At 54.4% G+C, this 21,770-nt stretch overlaps 1 protein-coding gene across 2 annotated transcripts in view; it reads left to right on the top strand.

Annotated features, from left to right (window-relative positions):
- The window catches only part of LMX1B (LIM homeobox transcription factor 1 beta), an 86,484-nt gene that overhangs the window by 2,070 nt on the left and 62,644 nt on the right, over window positions 1-21,770 (top strand). The window lies entirely within an intron of this gene.

The raw sequence follows: 21,770 nt of genomic DNA, 5'->3' as shown, positions 1-21,770 counted from the left end.
CACCCTCCCCAGGCCGTTCCATGCGGGAATCCTGCACACATAATTATTGTTGGCTGGAGAGGCTGTCTAGGAAGAGGACCTTAAGAGGTGGCAAACCACAATCTGGGCTCCCCATGGGTGAGGAGCTGACCAAGTCAGCCTTCCCCAGCAGGCCCTCTTTCTTGCAATGTGTGTATGTTGGGGAGGGCTGGCCTGCTCTGACCTCCTGCAGGCCAAGCCTCTCAGGGTTGGGGCCAGAGACTGGGCTGAGCCCTACCTGCTTGGCTTTTGTTTTTAGCTGAGACTATGGATTTGTTTGGCAGGGGGCGTGGGGTAGATAAGAGTAGATCCAGGTTTTTGTTTTGTTTCATTTCTTTTGATCCTCTGGGTTTTGTGCCTGGTGGTGTGATTAAGAGGGAGGCAGAGGGGAGCAGCAGCAGGAAGAAGGGCATGGGGATGCCCAGGGCAGCGACTAGTGGGTGCCCGTGAAAACTTTGCAGTGACGCCCAGAAAACCATTTCCAATAGGGCTATGGGGTGGGTAGGCTGCTCAGGTGGTGTGGCGCTCAGAAGGGGCTGTGTGTGCCCAAGTCTCTGAGAAAAGACACTGCGGCCAGTGCTTGGTATCGACAGCAAGGGCAGCCTACCTGCTCTGCTCAGGGACTGTCCTTAAATCCACGCCTTGATGGGAAGGGGAGCAGCTTGACTGAGACCTGGAAATAGGTGGGACTGCAGGCCAGAGCCCTGGAGAGGGCATCAGGTTCTAGACCCCGGCTGAGCCCTCCGCTAGCGCCTACTCTGAGCTCCCCTGGTCCAGGGACCCAGCAGGAGCTGCTTTTTGTGCCTGGCTCTTCCTGCCAGCTGGGGGGCTCTGCAGGCAGGAACTGGGGCCCTGTCCTGAGCCGGCTCTTCTGTGGTCCCCAAAGACTGCCCGTCTCTCTGGAGCACCCCGGGTTAGGCACACTGCCATTCATGGGGCTTGTGCTGTGCTCCGGACTGATATGATTCTAGTTCCAGAAGAAGCTGAGGCCACCAGTCAGCTCAGCCACAGGCAGGCATAGAGCAGTATAAAGAAAAGGAGGAAAGTAGTGGGAGCTAGGTGCGGTCAGAGGCTTTGGGCTGGCCCCAGGGACTGGCCCCTCTGCGGGGCTCACCAGCCTCCAGCCCACATACATCCTGGGGTCTCTGCCCGCCCAAGCACGGCTCTGGCGGTGCCACTGCCCAGGGCAGCTCAGCCTGGACAACTCAACACGTGGGGGCCGGAGGCCCAGAAAACTGGAAATGGGCCTTCAAATCATTTGTGCAAGTTTTTGAAAAAAAAAAAATTTTTTTTCTTTTACGTTTTGTAAAGACTCTTTCCAGCCTCTTGTACCCATCTGCCCATCCTCTCCTCCCCACACCCCAGTCATTCATAGCAATTTTCTTTAAACCAGGAGAGGGTGCCCCCCTGGTTCTTCAGAGCAGGGAATTGTAAAGTCACACAATTTGAGCTGGATGATCCTTTAAAGCTGAAAGGCCAACTCCCTCATTTTACAAAACAATTAAGCGTTAGACAACTATTGCTTTGCTGAAAGTATATTTGTTTAAAATAGAAAAAAAGTACCTAAGAGCTTTCTTCCTCAGTGCAGTAGGGGTGTATTTGCAAGTGAATTTTGGGTCAGGGTGAATCTCCTGCGCAGAGTCTAGGTCCTGTGGGCAGCAGGCGGGCATTATTCATACCTCTCATGGTGTCCTCCTCCTTCCCTGCCCCCTCTTTCTTCCAATAATGCCAATTAGGTATCTATACTAGACTGGCCGGCGGAGGAGGGGGCAGAAGGAGGGGTTGTTATCAAGACACTTCTGGGGACAAATCCTCCGGTGGATCTTGCATCCGCTTTTCTCTGGGAGAGCAAGGGCAGAGAGGCAAGCAGGGGCTCACTGGGAAGAGATGTTCTTTGCACAATAAAAATGTATTTCACGATTTATTTTTTTCTTTGAGGATCGCAGATGCATATTTATTGCATCTGTGCGTAAATGCTTTTCAGACGAGAATGCAGGCAAGTGGACACAGAAACGTGCCTTCTTGATTTTGTAGTCTGTGCGTCAGCGGTATCGGGAAATTAACATACGCCCCCCTCCAAAAAAAGAACTTTTGAAAACTGTTTCTTCGCCTTGAGAGGAGCTGCAGGGCTCGATCCTTAGAAAGAGGTTCCTATTTTTATTAAGCATCTCTTCCTCCTTCCGATTTATTTTAAAGGTCCGGGACACTCAGAGGCACAACGTTATTTTATGCACCACGGGGGTGATTAATTGACGTTCGGGCGCATTTAATAATGTTTGATAAAAATCCACCCGCACGTCCTCATCCTGCAAAGTGAAGAGCGGGCCACGGGCATTTGGGCATTTTCACGCATCACTCGAAGTCTTCTTTTTCTCACTTACGTGTTTTGGGGGGGTCTCCTTCAGGGGAGAAAAAAAGCATTGGATCGTTCAGCTGTGCCCCAGGCTTTGGCCCCTCTGCAGCGCGAGCTCCGTTTCGGGTAGAAAATAGGGTTAGAAACCGGGAAGACCCACAACCTCCAAACACAAACACCCCCTCCTTCCTCCACCCCAGAACACATTTAAAAAATGACATTACCCACCTCCTCATTTTGTTTTTTTCTTTTGCCGCTTAGCCAAATAGAATTATGTAACTCTCTTTTTCTGCCGTCTGTCGCTAGTCTGGAAAGGGTTTCTATCTTTCTATCCCGAGGAGATGGCGAATTCCGGGAGGAGGCTCCGGAAGGGGGGAGGGTGCTTGGCAGAATCCAAAAATCTGTCACAAAATGGAGCCTAATCGCTTGGAAGACAGCTCCCAGATCTGGCCACTCGAGCCTTGTCGGTGTGCGGCTAGCGGGAGCCTGCGTGAGCTGTGTGCCCACCTCGGCGTCCAGGGCTCGCGGCGCCCTTCGGCTGCCGGGCCTGCCTGGGCGGCCTTATCTCTCCGCCGTGGAGCCCGCGCGGGGCCCCTGGGCCTCGCCTGCCCAGGTAGGATGCCCCCACAGCGGCAAGAGTGGGGCAGGAAGGCTTTGCTTGAGTTTCACAAAAAAGCTGTCTGAGTCCTGGGGTGATTTTCTTTCTTCTTTTTTTTTTAATTTACCCCAGCTGACTGTGGCTCCAGTGGCCCAACCCCAGTCTTCCCCAGCGCATTCCTTTCCTGGGAAGTGTTTACACCGGGAAGGGCCTTCCTGGGAGATTCACCTCACCTCTGAGCACCGGGTGTGGCGCATGGGGAGAGCAAAGTCAGGCCCCAGCCTTTGCTGGCGGCTGCTTCTCCCTGCTTGGGAGGCCTCCTTTAGGAGGGTGCCAGTTACACCAGGAGCATCCCCTGCACCAGTGGGTACCCCAGTTGGCATGGCTCCCAGCAGACTAGTTTCAAGCTGTGACATCCCTGCCTACAGCCTAGGGTAGAGTAGTGGGCCTGTCCTGGAAACGGATTTCCTTAGAAGGAAGAGCCAGCGCTTTGCCTTATTTGAAAGACTTCTCGAGTGCTCTCCCTGGACATGGAAGGGCCGAGGGGCTCCCTCTGCCAGCCCAAATCTAGGGACCCTCTGGCCCCCGGGAGGGCACCTCCTCGATTAACCCCAGCAACTTGGCTGCAGGCGGAAGGGTAAGCAAGGGCCTTCCTGAGGCTGCAGTCTTCCACTGCTGAACGGATGCATTATTCACAGCTGACTCCTGGCTCACCCTGTATTCCCCAGGCTCTGGGCTGGTGTAGCCTAATTTGTTTGCTGGGCTTTTCCCGAGTGGGGAAAGCAGGCTATGAGAATCTCCCCTGGGGTATGTGATTGGTGACCTTCAGCTCCCTCCTGTGTGTGTCCTTTGGAGCCAGGCTTAGGACCTTAGAGTCCCGACACCTACCTGAGCCTCTTCTGTAAAATGGGGGACATACCCACCTGGGAAGGGAGAAGTATTTTTATGAGGATTGGAGATAACGTGCCCCAGAGGACCTGGCATCTTGCCTGGCACATTGTTAATACTCTGAAAATTATTATTGTTGCTTTATCACCATCAGCATGGCAAGGAATGCCTTGTCTCTGAGGCCATGCACCATACCACCCATGGATTCCATGCCAAAGAGAGGGCAGCTGGCATGCTAGGCTTGCCATAAGGAAAGATGAGGGACACCCCTGGGAAAACCATTCCCTTTGCCTGAGTGGGACACTGAGGCAGACCTGGGTTCACCTCCCAGCCTCAGCACTCAGCAGCTGTGTGATCTTAGCCAAGTGGCTGCCCATCTCTGAGCCAGAGGTTCTCCATCCACAGAACAACGGAGGCTGTGAGGATTACACCGGGTACCCCAGTGGGGGTGGGGAAGCTTCAGTAAATGTTCCATACTTCATGGGATCCAGTATCCTCTCCTGAGCCTCCATAGAGGCAGAAAAGCTTCTGATTACATGAGTGAAAACAAATGCCAACTGTGCATTGTCAAGAAGGGCAGGGGGGCAGCAGGGTGGGCCTGGCCTATTCCTTCTTGTGGGGGGAGGGGGTGGGCAGCGCGTGGAGGTTGGGCTAAATCAAAGATCTTTCCATTGGAATCTCCAGGGTCTACATATAACTTGGAAAAGCACACTCAATAATATAATTTAGTGTTTGGAGAGCTGTTCATGTTCATTTGCTCTTGTGATTCAAATGACAGAAAATAAAGCTCAACCGACTTCTCCCAGGCTGCAGGGGGGATTCCGAAGAGAGGGTATGTGCGGGAGAGATCTAGGGACTGTACATTTTTCAGGTGAGAAATACCAGCCCAGGCAGTCAGGAGGCTCTTCCAGCCCAGGGAGGTTTTTTGGTCCATAAAGAGCTGGCAGTGCTTCCCCAGGGAACTTCCTCTATCCTGCAGCTAATGAGGTTTTTAAAACAGAAAAGGGAAAACACACACACCACTCACTCACAACCACCCAGTCCTACTTTGGCATTAGTTAGGTGGAAGAATGGAGGATACTCCCAGTGACATGAGTTATAACTTCCAATTTGTTGGACACCACAATCAAGCCTCAGGTTTAGGGGAGGGAAGAAGGAGGGATGGTCCACTCATCCAAGGAGTTCCTGTGAACTGTCAGTCAGCGGAGGGTGCTGGAGGACCCAAGGCCCTTGGCTCTGTGGCTGACCCAGCCTTCTCCAACCTCCAGATTCTGTGCTGATGGCAGCAGAGAGCAAAACCAAAATTATATGTATTTATTGCCACTGCAGTCAGAAGTGGGGAGGTGGTGGTACGGAGGGGAGGGCAAGGCTGAAAACCATATTTGAAAAAGTTGATTCACGAAGGCAGAGGAAGCAAAGTGGCAGACGTTTGCCATTTCATCGGCCGGCTGGTGTTCTCCATTCATGTCATAAATGTCTCCTGTCATTTGAAGCCAAAAGCAACATGATTTGGTTCCCCGGTGGCCTATAGGGTTTTTCTCCATTTTCTTTTTTTTGCAGTAAATGTTTATTTGTTAATGATATACTTTAAACAGCCTAGCCTTGACCTCAAGTCTCCTGAAGCATCCATCTCCTCTCAGAAAAATCTTTCAAAGTTTGTGTAATTTTGGGGGGAAGGTGTAACTGACAGGGCAGTGAAGGGCCTGTGTTTGCTTTAACTACTGCGGTGTTGGGAGTGGAGGGGTATAAGGGGCCACTGTGCTCCGAATGGCAACTTTCTTGAGTTTCAGGCCTGGCTGACAGCACTTCCTCGCTGCCCTTTACCTTTGGGTCGCCTGATCAGTATAAATAAATTTCTGCGGAGGCCCTTGCTTTGTAATTCCCAGGGCAATATTGTATCCATTTCTGTTCAGCTTTTTGATTGGCAGCCGCTGGATCTGCCTGGTGGACCCTGGGGCCCTGAAAAGAGGTAGGGGGGGTCTCAGGGTCCAGGGGACGCGTGTGCGCACACTGGGGAGGAGGGGTGCTTTGTTTCAATCGGGAGCCAGGCCCAGCCCAGGACCAAGTGTGCCGGCTGAAGGCAGAGCACCTGGCTGGCCTGGCGCTTGGTGAACTGGGGGCGGTGGTGGAGGTGGGGTGGGGACCCGGTTCCTGGAATCGGGTTCCAGGAGAAACAAAGATGTTTGCTTCCTGGCCGGCCGTGCTGTCAGAGGCTTCCTCAGGAACTGTGAGGTGGGTACCAGCCAGGGAGGGTGCTGACGGCTGTCCAGAGCGACAGAGGTGCCCACTGGGGCCGGGGTATGGAGACCACTGAGCACCGCGCTAGGTGCAGGAAGATGAGTGAGCATGCTGGAACATCGAGCTGCCAGGGCGCCCCCCAACTCCAGATGCCTCTGCTGATGATGCCCAGCTCTGATGGTGAGAGGGGAGGCGCAACATCACCACCGGTCTGGATAAGCTGGGTGTGACCGCCCTTCTGCTCTCCCATCTCCGGCTTTCAAGGGGGACTCAGTAACTGTTGTCATGTGACTCCTGGATTGCCATAGTTACTGGGCTGCCGGGGTGTGGGCACCCGCCCAGGCCTGGAGTTGCCCAAGCCTGTGGAGACGGAAAGAAAACCAGGGTGCTCTGGGGCCACCTCCTCCAAAAGGCGGGCCCTCCGACTGAGACACAGTTTCTCAAAGGAAAGAGCAAGACCGCAGTTACAGATCAGGGCTCGAGAATGTCTCCGGCTCCCAGTAACACAGGCCAAGGGCATCGAGGAAAGCTGATGCCTCTTCCGGAGCTTCAGTTTTTCTTTCTCTGTAATAGGGGTGATCTTTCCAATCTCACTGGGTCGCTCAGAGGAAAAGTGAAACAAACCCAAAGATGCCAGCCTACCTTCGGCATCCAGTCAATGTATGTTTCCTGCCTGCCTGCCTGGGATGGAAGCCCCCGAGGGGCCCTGCCTGGCAGGGCTGCATTGTCTGCCTGAGTGGGAGGCCCAAGGAGAGCAGCCTCCTAAACCGACCTCCTAGAGCAGCCCTGCCCACCCTCTTACTTCTCACCCGGGTCTGGACTGGTGTTTGGGGGTTTTCCCCTTGCAGAAACCCAAAGCTGGCACAGGGCTGGCCATCAGAAGCTGGTCCTTGGAGGCAAGCAGTCAGCAGCCTGTGGATGGGCTCTCATTACTGTGGGTGAAGCACATAAGTTCCCAGTTTTTCCCAGCAGACCCTGGCAGTTGCCAGGGTAGGTGTTACTAACACCTAGTAAGGTAGGTTAGCCGTACTAACCCCAGAGCATCAGGCCACAGTAGTGCATCTGGAAGGAAAGCGACGGGTGTTTTTTGAATGTCTGGATGGACACTCACCTTTTTTGCTGCAGCTGTGTATTGGTGAGAAAACCCAGGCTGGGAGAGTTAATAACTTCGCCCAAGTCCGGAGTGACTCTAGCAGATTCTTCCCCAGATAGGGCTAACTCCCAAAGCGGTAGGGACCCTGCACCCCTTCACTCCTGACGTTCTGGAAGCTTTAGGTTCCCACCCTGAACCGTTGTGACTCTCCCTAGAGCACCCAGCGGGAGGTGGGGGAACAGTGTCACCGCTGGAGGATTAGAAGGGGTGGAATTGGGTGGATCACTGCTCTCTTCCACCGGAATGCCCCAATAAGGCCAGTCCTGGCCAGAGAAGGAAAAAGGTTAGAATAACTGCCTTTCTCGGGGCGGCAGAGCTGCCTTCAGCGCCCCCCTTCGGCGCGCAGGCGGGGCGGCTCTCAGAGGTCTCCGTCCGCCTTCTCCTTCAGGCCCCCCTCTCGGAGAGTTCCTGCTCCTCGTTCTCCTTTACCCCCGAGTGGGGGCAGCGCGGTGCACGGGCTCCTCGGTTCCCCGGCTCCTCGGTTCCCGGGCTCCTTGGCCGAGCCACGGGGCGCCAGCGGCGGTTGATGAATTTCGGTGTCACCAGGGGTTTAGCCCGGATTTGGGAACCGCGCGCTCTAATACGCGCACACGGTCCTGCCCTTTCTAAAGCGCAGCCCTTTCACCCAGCCGCTGATTTATGAAGGAACCCGATCCTGGGACGGGCTGGGCTGGAGCCGGGAGCCCGGGGCCCGCGCGGCAGCCTTCGGGCTCTTTCTCCTAGCCGGGACCCTTGGCGGCTCCGGGCGTTCTCCTGGGCTGGACTCAAGGAGCCCTGCCGGGCGGGGCTTTCCGCGGCCCAGGACTTCCCTCCGAGCCACTGAAACCCCCTGGAAGGGAGCGAGGCGGGTGGAGAGAGTTCGCGTTTTCATTCGGAATTGAGCAAAGCCCTCGCCCCTCCCCAAGCCCTCCGATCGACCCCCTCGGGCAGCCCCTAAAGCAGCGAGATCGGGAGGTTTGTTTATCGAGGGAATAGAAAATTGAAAAAAAAAAAAAAAAGAAAGCGTCTAAGACCGTTTTTTCCCGCCGCAGAAACGTGCGAAGTCCCTCAGCTCCCGGAGGCAGCGAGGCGCCCCGTAGCCGAGTTCCCCGCGGGCCCACGCGGGGCCGACCCAGCGCTCTCCCTCCCGTGCCCCCGGCCGAAGCACGGCGGGAGAGCGTATTTTTTTTTTTTTTTTTCAGATTTGGTTTTCAGGGGGGAAATGGGGTTGTATCAATCCACAAATATTTACTCTTAACAGACTTGTATCTGTGGAGATTTCGAACAAAGACAGTTTAGGGGGATTACAAAAACCCTAAACCCCGTTTTTCTCCCGGACTTGGTGCTTTAAATGCCAATTACAGGCGAGCCATATCCAACAGCAACGGGGGGGAGGCGAGCAGGGTCCGGGGAGGGAGTGGGGGGCGAGTCCAGCCATTAAATGTAACTTTTCATTATGAAAAGGATTTCGCCGGTTTTATCTTCTAATAAGATTATGTCACGAACACAAGTACCTAGGATGGTGCTGAGTGACAGGGCTCTGTCGTTTAATCAGAGGCTGCGCCGCTCAAACCGCGGGGCCCTTTGTCCGACGGAGTGAACGACGGAAACTTGCCGTCCTAATCCCCTTATTCATGTCAGGCAGAGAAAAGAAGCCGAGCACCTTACAACCGTGTCCCCTCCACCCCTTCCGAGGGCGGAGAGAGGAGGGGGGCTCCAGCCCTGTGCCCCCCACCCCACCCCCAGGCGCCTTTCGTTTCCCATTGCGCTTGGGTCTCCGGAGCCCGCCAGGCATTCCAGCAAAGGTGGGGGAAGGGGATGCTTTTCTGGAGCCTCAATTGTCAGCTTCTGCAAAATGGGGGCAAAGGCCCCAGGACCAGAGGATACACGTTGGTGGGATTTTTTTTTTTTTTTTTTTTGCCTCCGTTGACAGAGGACACAGGCCCCGTCTGTCTTTTCCCAGGAGAAGTGGCATTGGGCAGTGCACGTCCACCATCCCCTGTAAAGCAGGATTGAGAAACCGGGAGAGGCCGGAGGGAGATAATCAGGCTGGGGCCCTCCGCGGGGAGGATTTCGTTGGATCCCTGGGACTGATGTCGCCAAGCTGATACCCCTGAGAGTCTCAGGGTTGACCGTTCGCAGCCTACTCGCTGGGCCCCTTTCTTCGAGGGCGAATTCCTTTGTTCAACCCCTGCGGAAACCTGCTTCTCCGCTGGGCCAGTGGCGCCTTTATCCTCGCCACTGCCGCCGCCAACCCTGTCCCACAGTATGCAGATCTTTTCAGCGGCGCTCGGGCCGCCCAGATCCAGCCAGGTCCACCGACTGACCGGGCCCTCGACGTCGCCACCCTGCCTGAGCCCTGGCCACCAGCTAGATCTCCAGCCCAACACTCGGGGCTCGGCTGCGGACTTGAGCCGCTGGCGTTCGCCCCGGGGCGCAGTGGGAAGCCGCGGACTTCCGAGAAGTCGCGGCAGGCACACGGCTCCGGGTCGCTGCACAGGCTGAAAAACACCAAAAGCAAAACCAACACCCAGCAAAGGAAACCCCCGCGCCCCCCAGGGCTCCTCCCAGCGCCCCTCCAGGAGACCAGGCCGGCGACCGCCCGCCTGGCTTCTAGGTTCTCAGACCCAAAGCCCCAGAGTCAGCGGAGCTGGGGGCGGGGGGGCGGGGGGGGGCGGGGAGGGTACTTCGAAGGAATTTGTCTCTCCTATACCCGGCTCCTTGGCCTCCTTTTAAAACTCTTAGGCTGTGCTCCGGGGCAGCCTCCCGGGGATCCCATTGCGCCCTGGGAGCGCTCTTGAGACGCCTGACTGCACGCAGTCTCCTCCCTCTCGAGCCCAGGCTCCGGGGCGTGGGGAGGATCGGGCTGAGAGCAGAGTGTCACCTCGTAAAAGCGACAGGCAAGGGCTGTTTTATGGGGAGGGAGAAGGGGCAGGAAGTGATGCTTCCATCTCTGGTCACTCTAGGACAGAGAGCCCCAAGGAGGGAGCCCCATCTGAGCAGGGGACAACCAGGCAGGGTCAGAAAAACAGCCGGGCCTGCGGCTGTGAAGAAGGGCATGGGGACCGGCCGGAACTCGGAAGGGGACCAGCGGATCTGGGAATTCGGAGCTCACCTCCCGCTCGCGCTCCGCCGGCGCCCCCTCTGCAGCGCCTGCTGAAGCCAGCAGCCCCGGCCCTTCCTCCCAGGCCGGGGGTGGGGGAGAGACTTTCTCCCTCGAAACACTTGATACCAACTTTGTTTTTTTGGCAAGAAAAATAAGCCTTGTTTGGAAAGGGGGGTTGGTGGTCGAGAGAGCGGGGGAAGGAGCGAGCCGCCGGCGGCAGAGCAAACTTTGCGGATTAGGTTTCAGCGCCTCCGCCCCACCCCCAGCCCCGCGGCGGTGATTTGTGCGCGGGGGTCTGTGACCCTGCGAGGCATCAAACGGCCCGCGGGAACCGGCCGAGTTCAGAGGGACAGTGGGCAGAGGGGCGGCCTAAGACAACGCAGATGGTTCATATCAGCCCAGCCGGGCCAGCCTTGGGCTCGCAGTGTCTGCCCGCTAGCCTGGACTCCTCCGGCTGGGGAGAGGCCTGGGGTGTTCCAGGGAGGCCAAGGCCCCAGCTGGTGATAGGGGGCCAGCAACGCAGCAGTGACCAGCGGGTCACAGCTGAAAGAAGGCGAGGCAGCCGGTGACAGGGTTTTTCCACCAGGCAGTCCTGACTGCATCCAGCTAAGGTGGGGCCTGACCTCCAGGGTAGCCTCCGAGAGCTGAGTGATGCCCAAAGGAGACCCTCCCAAAGCGGCCAGGAGGCCTGGACTTACCCTCCCCTGCCCTATGGCAGCTGGGCTCATCCAGGTCATAGTGCCCCTTCTCTGGGGACCGCGAGTGGCCTTTTTCCTCTCCAGGAGGTGCCCTGCTGTGATGGGTTCATTCATTCTACCACTAAGGTAGAAGGCCCTTCCTCTCTGCGGACTTAGCCCTTCTGCCTGATCTGGGCAAACTCCTTCCTCCCTTCTAGCTCTTGGGGAAACCTAAGACAGAGGCTCGCTCTCAGGTTGGCCCATAAACTAGCTTTGGGGGCGGGGCCTTGGTTGGTTGGGGTGTGAGAGGTCCTTACCCACACCAGCCTTGGCTCTGAACCTGCTGCATCCGCACCCCAGAAGTGGAGTCCTGCCGTAGGCAGTGGCATTCCCAGGCTTCCCTGCCCTGGTCTTCAGGACCTGGCTTTCTCCTTGGCCTCCAAGGACCTCAGAGGACCAGGACCACACTTGCCACTGGGACCTTGGGCTGGTTTAGAGTATCCCAGCTGAGGGCCTCTTTAAGATCCTTGTAGAAATGGGAAAATTAGGCCCAGGTGTAGCCAGGTGTAGCCCAGCATCAGTGGCAGCAGAACAGAGTCAGGAACCTCATTCCGCTGCCCAGTTAGGGATCTATGTGCCAACTCCACAGTTCTTTCTAGAACCCTCTTCCAGGCTCTGGCTTTATCAGTGACCTTGTCTGTTCCCCTGGGCTGAGGCCACTGAGGCCGGGGGGGGGGGTGCGGGGCGGTGACCTCAGGCAGACCACTGAGGAAAGGTCCTACAATTCCAGTTCTTAGAGGGGGTAACAGGCTTCTATGATGAAATGATTTTGCAAGCTTTCTGGATAGCATGGGGTTGAGTGGGTTTGGGAATTTTATCTTCTAAATAGGGACACCAAAGGACAAGAGCCAGGTGGCACAGTGCCACATCCCATTCTCTCTCTGTCCCCCAAGTGTCAGACTCCAAGACCCCCTGGGCTTGGCCCTTCCTCTCTACAGCAGGTCACAGGGAGGCCAGCCGCCTGGTCAGGGCCACAGAGGGCCACTGGGCTGCCAGGACCTCTCGGGGCTCTGTCTCCCAAGGTCCCTGCCTCGGGGGAGCAGCCGGCTGGGTCATCTGTGCACAGAAGACACATCTGTCTTCCACATGTTGGAGGCCGAGCAGAGGACATGTGGTTTGGGACGTGTTATCTTAATCATATTTATTAACCAATCCTGAAATGTAAAAATGTTTGATATTGTTACGATTGAGAAAAGATCACCAAATCTACATGGCAACAGATCAGGGGAACCCGCCAGCATCAGTCAGGTTTCTTTCAGCTGGGCACAGGACACGGCTTTGGAAGTTCTCTGAGTTGTTCTAGTGCGGTGGGATCTCTGTGCTGTGAAGTAACACTTCCCGCTTTCATTTTCCCAAGCAGAGATCTGAAGCAAAATTAATTACCCGCCTTGACTGATAGTTGTTCTGTTGGAGTATGGTTCTAATCCTTATTAACATTCTCTAAAGTCAGGCATGAAATATGACTTTTGCACCACACTCTTTGGCATATGTTTTTCTTTTCCAGGATATTTTTCAGGCTATCTCTGAACCTCGCTGCTGTTCATTATTTCTGCCATAGGTCTAATGTTGCCGGTCCCGCACTGAGCCCAGCCAAGGGGGTGGGGGGTGGGGATGACACATCTCCACTCACAACGCAAATTGCTTCTGATTATTGAGCTTTGAATGTTTTCCTCCATCATGTTTTTATTAAAAACTCCAGCATATTTACGCTCAATGGTGTCTTCAATTAGGGTTGTTTTTTTTTTTTAAGCCGGGGGTTCCCCTTTCTATAGCAGTATGTAAAGAAAATAGCTGTTATGACCGCAAAATTACCGTCCAAACCTGGTTTTAGTAAATCTGGCCCTGCTTTGACAAGCCCAGCGGGCTTGGAGCTTTTTTCCCCTAAGTGTTCCAGCTCCTGGGGAAACAGACAGGGAGGAAGCCCACAGAAGCCTCTGTTCTGCAGGGTACTCGTTGCGCCTCTCAGGGGCTAACACTTCCCAAGTTTGGGAGCTGCAGAAGGGGGTCTGGCTGCAGGGGGCTTGCTGATGGGCAGACCTAGGTCAGCAGCACACAACCTCAGCAGCAACAGTACTAATCACAGCCGATGCTTACTGAGGGGCCGGGGTTTGTCAGGTGCTGCTCTAAAGGGTGGGTGTCCCAGGTGGCTCAGTTGTAAAGAATCTGCCTGCAAATGCAGGAGATGTGAGTTCTATCCCTGGGTCATGAAGATCGCCTGGTGGAGGAAACAGCAGCCCACTCCAATATTCCTGCCTGGACAATCCCATGGACAGAGGAGCCTGGTGGGCTACAGTCCATGGGTCACGAAGAGTCAGACACTTGAGCGACTGAGCACGAATGCATGCTCCAAGGAGTGCTCTTATTATTTTCATTTTCAGATAAGGCAAGAGGCACCGAGGAGTTGAGTGACTTACCCAAGATCACACAGATAGTAAGTGGAATTGGGATTGGAGCCCAGGCATTCTGTCAGGAGAAAACTTTCAGCGATCCCATAGGAGGCAAATTCCAGCCCCTTGGGCTCTGTACCCTAGTGGTGGCCTGGCACCAAACTTAACATTATTTGTTGAATGAACACTTCGTAATTAAAGGTCAGTGTTCACTGTGTGCTGCCTGTGGTAAGGGTTTCATGGGGATTAGCTCATTGAATCTTTTCACCACCCTGGGGCAGGGATTGTCATCTCCCATTTTGCAACTTTGACCTGAGAGGTGCAGTGATTTTCCCATGCAGCTTCAGGTGGCAGCTATAAGAGCTACCATATATTCTGGGCATCTGTTATGTCCAGGCTCAGGGCTAAGACCTCGGCACCCCACATCGTAGGAAGGGTTCTGAAAAGCTCAGTTGTTGACCCAGATTTCCAGGTGACAGAACTGGGACTCAGAGAGGTGAAGACACATTCCCAGAGTCACAGAGCCAGCACAGAGCTGCACCAGCATCTGTAGGTGCCAAGACTGGACCACTCCTCAGCCTTGAGGGGCTCGGGGTTGGGGGAGCACTGGGACCAGCCTTCATGGTGGGTCTCACTTGGGATGAGTAACTGTCCTGGCAGGAAGCAGGACATATTTTGGAACTGACGGGAGGAGCATGTCTGTGTCCAGCCTCGTGCCAAGTGGGCACGGCATCATCCCGTCCTAGCCTCCCCTTGCAGATGGGGAAAGCAGGGCACAGAGAAGTTAAGTGACTCGCCCTGGATCACACAGCTAGTGAGCGGCTAATGAGAGTCCCGCTCCAGTGTTCTGGCTTTGGGGCTGTGTTTCTCAGAGAGACATTCTGACTCATCACTTCTATCATTGACATCATGCGTGACCATCCCTGAGTGCCTTCTGAGTGCTTCGCAAACACACAGAGACAGCAGGGTAGTTCCCAGAGGGAGGGTGCTTTTCCCAGCGTCACCCTGCAAGATACAGCCGGCCAGGGTGTATCTACTCTGGGCCAGGGGCCAGGGGAGCAGGGGCCAGCCGCTCCCCGGTGGATGAGAGAGGTGGATGGGAGCCCTGCCAGCTCTCCCAGGGCTGCCTTGACTCCTGCCCTGCCTTCCGGGCTCCGGCTGCCAGTACGGCAGCTCCGGGCAGGCTGTCTGCCCTTTGAAGGGGGACAGCCTCCTGAGCCTGTCACTTTGAACTGCAGAGGGGCCTGCGGTGAGGGCCCGGCCCCCTCCCGCGTGCCCCCGCCCGCCCACCCCTCCAGGTCTGGTTCCAGTCGGCAGGCCTGGAGCCGGAGGGGCGGGCAGGGCGGCGGCCCCCCTGTGGGATGTCAGCCTGATAAGTGAGTAGCGGCAGACCCCTGGAGGAAGATGGAGCAGGCCGCCCACTGGTCCAACCATCCCACATTGTGAGAGTTCAAGCCGGTCACCGAGGTGGCATCCTCCACAGACAGGCCCTGGTGACTGCAGAGAAACATCTCCCCAAACATCAAAGATTTAAATTAAAATAACAGTAATGATCGTAATAATAATGATAACTTATAAAAGGAAACCTTTCGCCCTGGGGCACAGGGAGTATCATGGCGTCAGCCACGTGCTCTGTTTGGAGCCTGCTCAGCAGCAGGAAGTCAGGAGGGCTGGTAGGTAAGAGGCGGGTGCACTTGGGCAGCTTGTTACCAGGAACGCAGCTGGGGGCCTTTTAGTTGTTCAGCCAGGTCCTGGCTAAACTGGGCCGGGATGGGGCAGAACCATCCTACCCTCTGAGAGCTCCTGGATAAATTGGTATGGTGGGGGTGGGACAGAGTTCAGCAGAAATCATGCTAGCACAGTCCTTGTGCCTGGAAATGCTGGCCTCTTCTCTGATTTTGTGACCCCAGAACTGATTCCATGGGAGGCCGAGAACTTCTCCAGATTCTTAGGTAGATAGAAGAAAAGATGCCAGTGCTTTGGAGCTGCAGGGTTTGGAGTTCAATCTAGGCTCTGCTTCTTCCTGGCTTTGTGACCTTGGGTTAGGCGCTTTACCTGTCTGTGCCTTGGTTCCCCCAGGGCTTCCCAGGTGGCACTAGTGGCAAAGGACTTGTCTACGCATGCAGGAGACCTGGCTTCGATCCCTGGGTTGGGAAGATTCCCCTGGAAAAGGAAATGGCAACCCACTCCAGTATTCTTGCCTGGAGAATTCTGTGGACAGAGGAGCCTAGAGGGCTATAGTCCACAAGGTTGCAAAGATTCGGACATGACTGAAGTGACTTAGCACACAGGCACGCATGCCTCAGCTCCCTCAAAGTCTGTTGAGACCCAAACACTTGCCTCAGGGTAATGATGAAATTCAAAGGCAAAAGTGGGTGAAAGGGTCAAGGCTATGTGTATGGCTCTTGCTGATATTGTTACTGATGCTCCCACAGTCCTTTGCATTGGGTCTGAATGGGCACCTGGCTCTGGGTATATGTATCAGGCAGGCTCTTTGCCAGACTTCTTTGTGTTTTTCTTGCCTCGGCTAGAACAGGGCATGGTGCATATAATAAAATAGGCGTCCAGTTAGTACTGAAAGAATGTATGAAGGGATAGCTTGTGGCTAGGCTGACTCACCTGGATTTCAGGCTCAGCCTCTTTCTAGCCTCTTTCTAGGTGTGACCTTTGGCGAGTTCCTCAGCTCCCCTGAGCCTCTGTTCCCTTGTTGCTAAAACAGGGATAATCAAAAAGGCTAGCTTCTCGGGTTGTTGTGTTAAATGAGATGATGCACGCAGAGAACCATACTGGTAGATGTGAGCTCTTTTTGTTGCTGAGAAAGGGCCGTGAGCAGGGGTCTGGTTAATCACTCAAAACAGAGTCTGTGTGCAGGATTATCTACGGCATTCCAGGTAGGGGCACTAGTAGCAGGAATAGTAGGGGTTAAAGTGATGGGCTGAGAAGAGTGGGCTGAGACAGTAAGTCTGGCTGGAGGGACTGCCTGGGGACTGCTGGGACATGGGGCTGCAGAGCGGGGTAGGGCCAGTAGCTATGCAACAGGGTGTGGATTTATCCTGTGGGCAGGAGGGAGCCATTGAAGGTTATTGGATGGGGGAGTGACAGGGCTGGAGAGGCACTTTATGGAGATGACATTGGCGGCGTATGCACAGGATTGGAGACTGGAGACAGGCAGGAGGAGGCGAGGGCAGTGGCGGGGACTAGAGACGGGACAGGTTCATGCCAACTTGAGGCAGCACTGAGGGCTGAGGGGAGGGGGTAGGGCAAAGGGAGAGTCATGGGGGCCTGGGTCTTGGAGCTGGGGTGACTGCAAACCCCAGGTTCTGAGTACTCTGGGCTGGACACAGCAAGGATGAGCCACTTGGCTGGGTGCTGTCCAGATCCAGCTTAATGGGCAGGTGGACTGTTCAGTCACACTGGGCCCTCCCCTTAGAAGAGCTCTTGTACTCAGTTTAATGCTCTGCCATCACCCTCTTGAAATTCTTAATGTGTTTTGAACAAGTGCCCTGTGTTTGCATTTTGTGCTGGGCCCTGCAAAATTATGTAGCTGATCCCAGTCCCTGAGTCTCAGGTTCTGGGCTCTTAGAATGGAGGCCTGGGAGAGCTCAAGCTGGAACCAGGCCTGCAGGAATTAAGGAGGCCTCCCTCTCTACCACAGAGCCAAGGCTTGTCCTAAGGCGGCTTCTTCCTCCCAGCTTGGCCTTCAGAGCCTTCCTAGGTCAGTTTAATGCTCTGCCATCACCCTACCTCTTTTCATCTCCTCTGAGCTCAGCTACCAGCTCACCTGCTGTTCCCCACACAGACCCTTGTCCGAGTCCAGGTCTTAGTCTGTCCTGGTGATTGCAGGCTCTGTCCCCTGGCTTCTCTCATTCTGTCTTCTCCAGGAAAAGTCCTCTGAAGGCCTGGCATAGGAGTCACCAATGCCACACAGTGTCCCTGGCCCTCCACCCCATCCTCCTCCCCACTGAGGCTTGGGTCAGTCTTGCAGTGCTTCAAAAACATGCAGATTCCTATTCTAACCCTCAGGGTGAAGCCTCTAAATCTGCTGTCCCAGCTGGTCCCCAGGGCTGCCTATACACACTGAGGTGTGAGAATCTCTGCCCCAGGTACCCCCAAGCCAAGCACAGGGCCTGGTAATGGCTAGATGCTCTGTGTACTGAGTGAATGAGCTGTGGTTGTCTTGTCCTCTTGTTGTGCACAGCTTCCCTTGAGCCTGCATGGAATGGCATTAGTGGGTGGCTCTAGATGGTGGTAGGATGGAGCAAGTGTGGGTCTGAGGAGGGTTGAGAGATCAGCTGACCCATCCTGGGGACTGTGGCTGGGCCAGGGTTCTTCCCCTCTCCCTGAAGCCTTCTGGGTGTCGCATATGCCCTCTAGGCGACAGGAGGTAGGCAGAGCCCTTCCCCTCCCCCTCCTCTTAGAGGGCCATCTGTTCCCAGTGTGGTTCCCTCTGCACATAATCACTTTGTTTCTTTATACTGCATAGGCACTGAGTTAAGGACTTGCACTATTTCATTAAACCCATAGAAGTGCATGAAGCAGGGTCTGTTATTATCCCATTTCAGAGATGTGGAAACTGAGGCACAGAAAGGGAAAGTCAGCTGTCCAAGGCCATACAGCTTAGCTCAGCCTTTCCACCATTTGGCCTCTGAGACGTCTGATCTCCCTGTGGCTCCTGTTCATGATGTCCCAGGAAAGCAAGTGTTCAGTGAGTATTTGGGAAAGGGAGGGAGAGTAGAAGGAAGCTCAGCCAAGCCTCCCCGCCCTTATCTAACTGGAAAGACTCCTGCTCCAGGCAGGGCTGGAACCCAAGGTGAGCTGAAGCATTGCAACCTGGTGTGTCTGGGGATGGAGAGCAGGAGGAACTCAGAGCTGACGGGCAGGACAGGCAGTGTGGGTGCATTCAGAAAGCTCTGTGGTAGAGGACCAAGACCCGGCAAGCCTCCTTTCCCAGTGGTGACAGGGCTCTGTCAAAGGGGCCTGGATGAATCTGTTCCAAAGATGGCATTCCATGGATAAAGAAGATGTGGTACCTATATATGGTGGAATATTACTCACCCATTAAAAAGGAATGAAATGCCATTTGCAGCAACATGGATGGACCTAGAGAGTGTCATACTGAGTGAAGTAAGTCAGACAGAGAAGGAGAAGTATCGTATGACATCCCTTTTATGTGGACTCTAAAAAGAAATGATACAAGTGAACTTACTTACAAAACAGAAAGAGTCTCACAGACTTAGAGAATGAATTTATGGGTTGCCAGGGGGACAGATGGTGGGAAGAGATAGGGAGTTCAGGATGGATATGTATACACAGCTATATTTAAAATGGATCAATAGAGGGGTGGCAGGAAGTAAAGCTTTCAAGTCTCTGCTTCCATGGAGTTTGAATTCTGATAGAAAATGCAAATAAATGTGGTAAAAGGAAAAACCAAGGAGCGTAAGGGGGACAGGAGTCCCCCGTAGTCCCCCAACAAGGACCTACTGTGTAGCACATGGAATTCTGCTCAGTGTTATGTAACAGACTGGATGGGAGGGGAGTTTGGGGGAGAATGGATATATGTATACATATGGCTGAGTCCCTTTGCGTTCTACTTGAAATTATCACAACATTGTTAATCAGTTATACCCCAATACAAAAATCAAAAGTCTGAAAAAAACAAAAATGGCATCCCAGAATCTTGAGTGGAGCCTCCTTGATGCCAGGCCCGTGTAGGGTTGGGAAGGTCTGAGGAGCAAGACAGATGCAAGTCTTGCCCTTGGCGGGGGTTCATGATCCAGGAAGCAGACAGCATGAAGAAGATCCAGCCAGACAGGCCCTGAGGAACTAAGTTGGGTGGGTTCCAGCCAAGAGAAGACAGGTGCCAGGAGCAGGCCTGACACCTAGTAGATGCTCAGGGACCTTTCCCATGACATTTCTGTTGTCCACCTACTGCAACAGCCGCCTTAATCAGTACCTGAGAGGGCCAGGCTCCAGGCCCTCACTAATGCCATGACTATGAGCTGCTGTCCTGGATGAGTCCTTTGATCTTTCTGAACCTCAGTTTCCTTACCTGTAAAATGGGTACAACTATTCCTCCTCTCCAGGTCATTGGAAAGATTAACCATAGGAGGACGTGAAGCTTTTAGCACAAAGCTCATCACTCAAAAATAGAGGGACTTCCCTGGTGGTCCAGTGGCTAAGACTTTGAGCTCCCCATGCAGGGCGCCCGGGTTCAGTTCCTGATCAGGGAACTAGATCCCACAAGCCACAACTAAGAGTTCACATGCTGCAACTAAAAAACCTGCATGCCACAGCAAAGACCCCAGGTGCCACAGCAAAGACCCCAGGTGCCACAGCTAAGACCCGGCACAGCCAAATAAATAAATATTAAAAAAAAAAAAACCAAGATATAAACGTTAAAAAAAAAATAGAACAAAGAAATGTTTCTTTTACAACTTTTGTGGTGGTCATTGTTATTTTTGTTATCAATAAGAATTCTAATAAATCACAGGAAGGCCAGTCCACCCCCTCTGAACCCTCCAGGGACTGACTTACCTCCCTTTCTCTCCTCCCTCCCACCTTCTCAGGGCCAGCCCAGTCCCCCGTTTCTGTCTCCACCCCTACCCCTAGCCCCGCACAGGGAGCCGAAGTGACTCAGCTGGTCCCCACCTTGCTGCTGCTCCAGCCTCTCAGGGGACAGAGTGGGGGGTGGGGGAAGGTGGGGATGGTGGGCATAATTTAATCCTGTGGGTGGAGGGCTGTGACAAGGGGAGGGTCCTTAGGGAAGGGGCATCTGGAGGAAGGGGTGGGAAACGCTGCCTGGGGAGGTGGGAAGCTTTACTAAGCGGGGAACATTTGGACAGAACTGGGAGAGGCAGGTGGGGGTGCTTTCCAGGCTTGGGGAATGGTGAGAGCGAAGGTCTGGATGCGTGGAAGACTGTGGCCTGTTAGGAGAAGCAGTGTCCCCTCCTTCCGCTTCCCTTCCCGCTGTGTCCCTGGCTGCCCTTCCTTTAGATATCAGTGTGGTCTGGCAGATTCAATTCAAGGTCTAGCACCCACTACATGCCAGGCTCTGGCTGAGCTTGTCACATACACCTGTGAAGCCCTCTGACACGCCTGAGAGGTCAGTGTGATTATCATGGCCATTTTACAGATAAAGAGACTGAGGCCCAGATGTGGTGGGCAGCTTGCCCAAGGTCACACAGCTGCATCACAACCAGATATGACTGCAGCCCCTCCCTTACCCCTCCCACTCCCCTTTTAGTGAACTGCTTGTCATCCACTTGCTCATTGCCCACACCCTCATGTCACCTGGGGCTCACACAGGAAGGGTATGGACCCTTGGGACTGGGGAGATTGGGAGCAGGTATGGCAGAAGTGGACACACAGGAAGTGTGTGTCCGAAAACCCACTTGCAGGCAGAAGAGATGCTAGAGTAAGTGTGCTTCAGGGTGAGGGGACTGCTTGGGCAGAGGCAGAGAGGCTGGCAAGCCCCGGCCATACCAATAATTCTGTTCACGTGGCTGATGACACCACCCAAGCGCCCTGACCTTGGAGGTTCAAAGGAGTGAGTGTGTTTCAGAGCCTGGTGCTCCCTATCTTGGTCTCATCCCTTTCTGCCATTTAAATCAAATTCCTTCGCCTAGGAATGGGACAATCTAAAACCCCAAGTCAGGATTTTCAGCAAATGAAGAAATGGTAGCTGCTATTTTTAAAGTAGTAATAATAACAGTAATAACAATAATGATAATAATAGTAATGAAAGTCTCAGAACATTACAGCTGAGGAAATTGGAGCTCAGAGAGGTTAAGTAGCTGCTCTGAGGTCACCCAGCTAAGGAAGTGGGTGGTTTGGACTCGGGTCTGAGGGCTGTACCTCTTGGTGCTGTGGGCTGCTGCTTCCCTAGGGAAGGGAGGGGAGGCGAGCCCAAGGCCTGATTTGAACCCAGGCAGTCTGAGCCAGTACCTGCCCTGTGGGCTGCCAGTCTCTCGGTGGTGGACCGGGGGAGGCATTTCACTCCTATGGCCCAGGAACAGGTGCAAGAGATGAGGAGTTTGGAAGACTGATGGAGGAAGCGTGGGACATTGTGGACCCTGGGGAAAGGGCTCCTCTACCAGACTAGGGGGCGCGGAGGAGGACTTCCTGGAGGAAGAGCTGTCCACACTGAGAGCTGAGGGATTATCAAGCTAAAGAGAGGAGGGGAGCAGCTTTGGGGCAGAGAGGTGTATCTGGAGGCAGGCCGTGGTAGGGGTGCAGGGAGAGATCAGATCAAATAGGGTTTTGAAGGCCATGCTGGAAGTCTGGCCTTTACTCTGGGGGCCACTGGAAGCCTTG

Source organism: Cervus elaphus, chromosome 11 (genome assembly GCF_910594005.1).
Source record: "Cervus elaphus chromosome 11, mCerEla1.1, whole genome shotgun sequence".
Classification (NCBI taxonomy): domain Eukaryota; kingdom Metazoa; phylum Chordata; class Mammalia; order Artiodactyla; family Cervidae; genus Cervus; species Cervus elaphus.
Note: the sequence above shows the minus strand (reverse complement) of the source record. Positions and strands in the feature narration are given on the sequence as shown.